Source organism: Sinocyclocheilus grahami, unplaced genomic scaffold, assembly GCF_001515645.1.
Source record: "Sinocyclocheilus grahami isolate Dianchi unplaced genomic scaffold, SAMN03320097.WGS_v1.1 scaffold450.1, whole genome shotgun sequence".
NCBI lineage: Eukaryota > Metazoa > Chordata > Actinopteri > Cypriniformes > Cyprinidae > Sinocyclocheilus > Sinocyclocheilus grahami.
Genome location: NW_015505629.1, coordinates 162,715 through 170,589, shown reverse-complemented (window position 1 = coordinate 170,589; position 7,875 = coordinate 162,715).

Genomic DNA, 7,875 nt, shown 5'->3' with positions numbered 1-7,875 from the left:
CCACTGCCAGCAGCTTACATTCTGGAGATGGGAAAACACAGCTGCCTACATTCAAACAGATGAGAAAGAAAATGCCTCTTCTGGAATCTACTTGCTGCATGAACTGCCACAAACTTCTACAAAGGATTGCGGTTCTTGAAACAAAGTTACTTGCTGGACTTCCAAAACAGGCGAAACACACAGCAGACCATCATCACGGACCCACTCAGCATGTGAATCTCATCAGTTTATACCAAGTGTAGTGTCACAAGCCGAAACTGATTGACACACTAATCAATGGCACAAACAGGGAGCAAGCCCCAAAGGCACTCGAGACATCAGATTGTCACGAGTATCTCGTATTGCTGCGGTAGCATCCTCTACCCCAGATATGGCTATGACAAGGCTTGCAAACACTATTCTACCACCCCCTATACATCTTGAGAACAGATTTTAAGCTTTAATGAGGAATCCCCAAATGGGATTAAACATGGATCGGATCAGCCAGCAGCTAACATTGCTACTAACAGGCACTCAAGGTCAAGCAGACAGCAGCATTCAGCTCAGAGCACAGCCGAGCCCAGGACTCTGATAGTGGTTGACTCCATAATCAGAAACATCAGTAGCAGGACTACAACAACATGCTGCTTTCCTCAAGCAACCGTCTCTGATGTGAACAAGGAACTTCGGAACTTTCTACTGAAGCACAAGACTGCAATTCAAATCATCATCCATGTGGGGAAGAATGATATTCGGAAAGAGCAGTCAGAACTCCTTAAGAAAGATTTCAGTGAACTCTTTGAAACACTTAGAAGACTTGAAGTTCAGTCATTCATCAGTGGACAACTCCCAGCAAGGGGAACTAACATGTTTTCACGGTTGCTTGGGCTGAATACATGGCTACAATGAACCTGCAGAATAAAAGGAGTGAACTTCATAGACAACTTCAGTTTGTTCTGGGGCGATAGACAACTGTTTAAACTGGATGGCCTCCACCCAAACAAACTTGGTGCAAGAGTGCTAAAGGACAATATCCACTTCTCCCTCCGTCATCCTTCAGTAGTGTGTGCCAGACCACTCAACCTGAATGGCACACACACCTGGACATAGTATGAGTGACCACAGGACTTCTGGAATCTACTTGCTGCATGAACTGCCACAAACTTCTACAAAGGATTGCGGTTCTTGAAACAAAGTTACTTGCTGGACTTCCAAAACAGGCGAAACACACAGCAGACCATCATCACGGACCCACTCAGCATGTGAATCTCATCAGTTTATACCAAGTGTAGTGTCACAAGCCGAAACTGATTGACACACTAATCAATGGCACAAACAGGGAGCAAGCCCCAAAGGCACTCGAGACATCAGATTGTCACGAGTATCTCGTATTGCTGCGGTAGCATCCTCTACCCCAGATATGGCTATGACAAGGCTTGCAAACACTATTCTACCACCCCCTATACATCTTGAGAACAGATTTTAAGCTTTAATGAGGAATCCCCAAATGGGATTAAACATGGATCGGATCAGCCAGCAGCTAACATTGCTACTAACAGGCACTCAAGGTCAAGCAGACAGCAGCATTCAGCTCAGAGCACAGCCGAGCCCAGGACTCTGATAGTGGTTGACTCCATAATCAGAAACATCAGTAGCAGGACTACAACAACATGCTGCTTTCCTCAAGCAACCGTCTCTGATGTGAACAAGGAACTTCGGAACTTTCTACTGAAGCACAAGACTGCAATTCAAATCATCATCCATGTGGGGAAGAATGATATTCGGAAAGAGCAGTCAGAACTCCTTAAGAAAGATTTCAGTGAACTCTTTGAAACACTTAGAAGACTTGAAGTTCAGTCATTCATCAGTGGACAACTCCCAGCAAGGGGAACTAACATGTTTTCACGGTTGCTTGGGCTGAATACATGGCTACAATGAACCTGCAGAATAAAAGGAGTGAACTTCATAGACAACTTCAGTTTGTTCTGGGGCGATAGACAACTGTTTAAACTGGATGGCCTCCACCCAAACAAACTTGGTGCAAGAGTGCTAAAGGACAATATCCACTTCTCCCTCCGTCATCCTTCAGTAGTGTGTGCCAGACCACTCAACCTGAATGGCACACACACCTGGACATAGTATGAGTGACCACAGGACTTCATATCAGCTTCTGAGTCGTCACGTGGTCGACACATCCCACAAGGACACTGATAACACCATGCAGCCACAACAAGCACTGCTCATGGACAGACAGACCGTGACGTATCAGAACAGCTCCAAGACTCAGCACCCAAGGACGACTTTCTGGAAAACAGCCAGGGAAGCCAGGACAACATATTACAGCCACCGAAAACACCAGAGCCACCAGACACATTATCCCTCTCTCCAGCATCTCCACTTCTAAGCTTCTCACAGAAAATGGAGGAACTGGTGTATACTGGGACCAAACTCTCCCACTCTTTTACTGCAAGCCCCCAGATATCAACTAAAAAACGGCGGGCCCCACAACCACCAAAGCTTATGGGCCCAGCTTGCCCTCCTCCTCCTGTGAGAGCTCTCCGGCAGCTGCCACAACGCCAGGGCCCAAACCCTCCTCCATCTGCTGTAGGTGAACCAAAAACAACTGATAGCAGCTCTCAGTGATATGTGTCGGGTTATGATAGTAACAACTTTCACAAATGTTTACAGAACAAGCGGGACACCCAGTGTGCCTGTAGCTTTCTATATTTCTGTTTTGTCACATGATAGAAAGTCTAAGACCTTCTCAAGCCGTATGGCTGACCCATTTAATCTGCGGCCTATTATGTATAAAACTAAGATTGCTGTAGGGACAGAAAGTAATGCCATCAAGTTAGCATTTTTAAGCATTTGCTCAGTAAAAAATTAATAATTTCTGATCAATGACTTAATCACAAACAACCTGGATTTTATGTTTCTAAATGAAACATGGCTAGAAGACAGCTGCAGTGCAACAGTCCTCAATGAAACAGCCCCTTTTGGTGTTTTTGAAGAAGTTATGGTTGATGGATGGTGAAATTCTGATGAAGTGATGGGTTTGTTGAAACCACAAGCAGTTCTGTCTTAGTCAGGTTGAGTTGAAGGTGATGGTCCGTCATCTAACAAGAAATGTCTATTAGACATAATGAGATGCGAGCAGCTATCGTCGGATCATCGGGATGGAATGAGAGGTAGAGTTGAGTGTCATTAGCATAGCAGTGATATGAAAAGCCATGTTTCTGAATGACAGAACCTAGTGATGCCATGTAGACAGAGAAGAGAAGTGGTCCAAGAACTGAGCCCTGAGGCACCCCAGTAGCTAGAAGTTGCGACTTGGACACCTCACCTCTCCAAGATACTTTGAAGGACCTATCTGAGTGGTAAGACTCAAACCACTGGAGTGCAGTTCCTGAGATGCCATTTTCCAATAGGGTTGACAGGAGAATCTGGTGGTTCACTGTATCAAAAGCAGCGGACAGATCCAGCAAGATAAGTATAGAAGATTTGGAAGCCGCTATTGCCAGTCTTAGGGCTTCAACAACTGAGAGCAAGGCAGTCTCTGTCGAATGTCCACTTCTGAAGCCAGATTGGTTGCTGTCCAGGAGGTTGTTCTTTGTGAGAAAGGCAGAGACTTGGTTGAACACAACTCGTTCAAGTGTTTTTGTAATGAAAGGTAGAATTTTCAAATTTTCCTCAGTCTTTGGATCCTCAGCTTGGGGTTTAACCTTGGTCAGGTTCAGCATTGTCTCCGCCTGGACAAGGACAAAGGAAAGGCAAAGAGTTAGGGAGTACCCGATTGCTGTGGCGAGGCAAAGTGCCGTGTCGGCAGAGGTCCAGGATCGGGCAACGGGAAAGGTGGTCTGGACAGGCAACCGAGACAGTGCTTGGAGGGCTGTGTCGATTGGGGTGATGTCAATCATCTGGGACCTCCCTTCCTCAATGCTCAGTTCCAATTCAGGTTCCAGGGTGAGACTGTGATTCTTGAAGAAGGCTGGAATTTCCACCTCAGTTTGGTACTCTTCATTTGGAATGTGGTACAGCGCCAGGTCCCCGAGGTGGAGGATGGCACCTTTGGGCATTTGAATCCACATACTCTGGTTGGGCAGGCTGACATGGGTGGCAGTGTCATGCTGGTCATAGGTCAGTGTGGCGGTACGGATGGGCATGTTGACGAGCCACTGATTTTCCCACAATCTCTGCTTGCGTTTCTGTGACTTGTGTGCGAGGCTTGGCCTCAGCAGGGCAGAATGTCTCTCTTTGCATGGGTTGTAACCCGCAGATTCCTTCAGTGTTGTCTCGGAGGAAGGGCTTTGGTCGAGGTGCTTGGACTGGTTAGGACAGTCTTTCATTTTGAGAACAACAGCGGGGCCTAGTTAGCACTAGCCCCCCCATCTTTCCCAGCCAGCAGCCACATGTCTCTTGATCTGGTTACGATGGACCCATTTGAAAACTGGTTCTTTCTGTCCTCGGCTCAGCTTGATCTGGTATGCGACAGGGGAGAGTTTGTCCACAATCTCATGCGGTCCTGTCCAGTGTGGCAGAAACTTCTTTGACAGCCGATGAGAGGTTGTCTGAGGAGGCTGTGTGTAGCTGTAGTACCAGACCCTGTCGCCCACATCCAGTACTTTGTGTGATGCGTTCCGGTTGTAGTATGCTTTCTGGCCTTCTGCGCTCTTTTGGAGTCGTTGTTAGGCAAAAGCAAATGTGGTTCTCAAATGCCGGTGTAGTTCATCAAGGTATTGATGAGTGGTGTAGGCGGTGACAAGGTTGGAGTCTCCTGGCTGGTACAGCAGGTGCTGTGGTGGCTTCTGCCGATGCTGTAAGGAATCATTCTTCATGTCATGAGGTTTTGATGCCAGAAGATAGACTTTATTTTTCAGATTAAATAAAGCAGAGAAAAACTCTTTAGAGCAATCTCCAGACTCTTTTTCTGTACTCTCTTATATGCTGTTTGTTCTATAGGCATGTTTAATGGTTTCATTCATATTTGTTATGGGATCATCACGATGCAGTCATGAGGCCTTGATTTTATGTTCTGTGAAAATAAGGGACCTATTATGTGCCATCATGTGCTTATCATGTACTTCACCATATGTCTGCACATTCCATTCTCATACAGATTTCTACACATGCAGGCAAATACACATGATTATAATAGTAGAATAACTTAATACATAAATGGCTATATTCACATTGATTATACTTGAATAATTTATATTTTGATTAATTAAAATCTTCAACAGTGCAAGGGCAATGTCATTTGCCGGCCTGTCATTAGTTCGAAGGGAGGCACACCTGTTGACTCATGTGGAGTTGCTCTGATGGCCATGAGCACCAGAGGAAGTTTCACATCCCAGACCTTCTGGTTAGCAGACATGTATTTTCTTAGCATGCTGACCACAGTCTGATTCATCCGTTCCACTTGGCCCGAAGAGACTGGATGGTGACTGATGTGCAGTTGCACTTGTACTCCTAGGAGTTTCCAAATCTGCTGCATGATCTCAGCTGTGAAGTGGGTGCCTCTGTCTGAGTTGACTCTCAGTGGTAGCCCAAACCTGGAGAAGATGTGATTCATCAGGAGGTATGCTGTGCTGGAGGCACTCTACCCACTTGGTGAACTGGCACACAACTGTGAGGAAATACTTGTTGCCTCTTGTTGACCTGGGTAAGGGTCCGACCCAGTCAATTTGGAGGTCTGACCAAGGAAATGTGACACCCTTGCGCTACAGTGGGGCTCTGTGGTTTGGGTTCGCCGGTTGGAATTTTCAGCAAACAAGGCATCCTTTCACATACTCTGCCACATCTTGCTGCAAGTATGCCACTTGTTTTAGAGTATCATAAGTGGCTCTTGTGCCGTGGTGTCCCGCACATGGTGCATCGTGAGCATACATCAGCATCACCCCCTTTGGCACTGTGGCACCACAAGCCTTGGTGCAGTGAGGTCATCAGGGGCATAAAACAGAATGTCGTCTATCACACACAGTATGGGTGTTTCGTGGTATAGCCGTTTGAGGCTTGGGGCAGCAGCAAGTTCATCTGGTGTGATAGGGTGGCTGGAGGGGTCAGAAAGGTGGTGAAGAATAGTTTTGATGGAGGAGTCAGAGGCTTGCATGTCAGCAATGTCATTAGTGGAGATTTGAGGAGCCAGCGTAAGCGGCTGTGAGGTGGGCATTGTGGTGGGTTGAGTGTGTTTGCTGCGGGTTATGGCTGCCATGTTAAGGGTGGGTGGGTTGGTGGAGTGTGTAACTCGCCGTGTAGTGCACCTGCTTTGGCTAGGGCATCCGTTTGGTCGTTGAGGTCCTTGTCTGGACCAGGTTGCTTTGAGTGTCCTTTCACTTTCTTCCAATAGACGATCATATCATGTTCACATGTGATGTCGTCGCATGCCTGGAACAGGTGTTGGTGTTTAACTGGTTTGTTATTTGCTGTCTTGAAACCATTTTGCTTCCAGCCTGGAAGATGGCATGTGAAGCCAAGTCTCGCATAGTTGGAGTCTGTGCAGATGATCAGTTCTCTAATGTTATGGGTCGATGCCATCCACAGGGTTATGAGAATAACCGCTATCTCAGCATATTGTGATGATTGTGGACCCAGCTTGAAGTGTTGTGGTGGGCAAGGTCGATTATTTAGCCAGAGAACACCAGCACCTGCCTTTAGGATGCCCTCGTGGTTGTAGGAACATCCATCGACGTAGGCTGTGGGCATGCCTTGGCAGACATTCTTGTCAAAATACCTGTGGCAGGTAGGTGGCAGTAGTTGGGACCTTTCTGCTTCTACGATCTCAGTCAGTGTGTCATCGGAGCAGCTTTGGCAGGCTGCCAGGCCGTTACCCAGCGCCAACTTGTCATTTTGAGCATATCGTGCTTCTACGTTGCGCCCCTGGACGGTCATTAGCTATGTGGCTATGCGTGCGTTTGTGAGCCACCGTCACGGATGCGCTGGCTGTTAAGAAATGTGACAGGCTGGTGACAGGTCTCGATGATTACTTTCTGTGCTCCGATGTAGTTGGAGAATCTCTGGATGGCCCATACAGTACAGAGCAGTGCTTTCTAACAGTCTGAGTATTTGCTCTCTGGGGGAAGAAGAGTCTTGCTGGCATATGCGACCACCCTTTTGTCCTGGTCATGCCGTTGGTATAGACCAGCACTGAGGCAGTGGCTGGAGAATCCAGCGTCCAAGTAGAACTCCTTCTGTGGATCTGGGTAAGCCAGACATGGAGCAATGCACAGATGTTGTTTCAGCTCATTCATGGCATTTTGCTGTTCGTCTGTCCAGGCGAAGGGGCAGTCCTTTTTCAGAAGGGCAGTGAGAGGGCGTGCAATGTCCGAATAGTTCTCAATGAACTGCCTTGAATAGTTGCACACGCCTAGAAAACTTCGGAGTTCCGAGACATTGGCAGGTGGTTTAATGTTCTGAATGGCCTGGATTCGGCTGGTTTGTGGCTCAATACCTCGTGGTCCGATGAGTATGCCCACGTAATTAATGCACAGATGTTGTTTCAGCTCATTCGGGGCATTTTGCTGATCGTCTGTCCAGATGAAGGGGCAGTCCTTTTTCAGAAGGGCAGTGAGAGGGCGTGCAATGTCTGAATAGTTCTCAAAGGACTGCCGTGAATAGCTGCAGTTCTGAATAGTTCTGAGACATTGGCAGGTGGCTTAATGTTCTGAATGGCATGGATGTGGCTGGTTTGTGGCTCAATGCCCCGTGGTCCAATGAGCAGGCCCACATAGTTGACCTTGGTTTTACACCATTGTCCTTTGTGGAGGGCAATATTGGCACCAGCAGTGGTCAATTGGTGCAGGACATGGTCAATTTCTTTCAGGTGATCTTCCACCATCGTGTGTTTCATCAGAAGGTCATCAGCATAGATTAAGTTCCCTCTTACCCTGGCATCCGGGC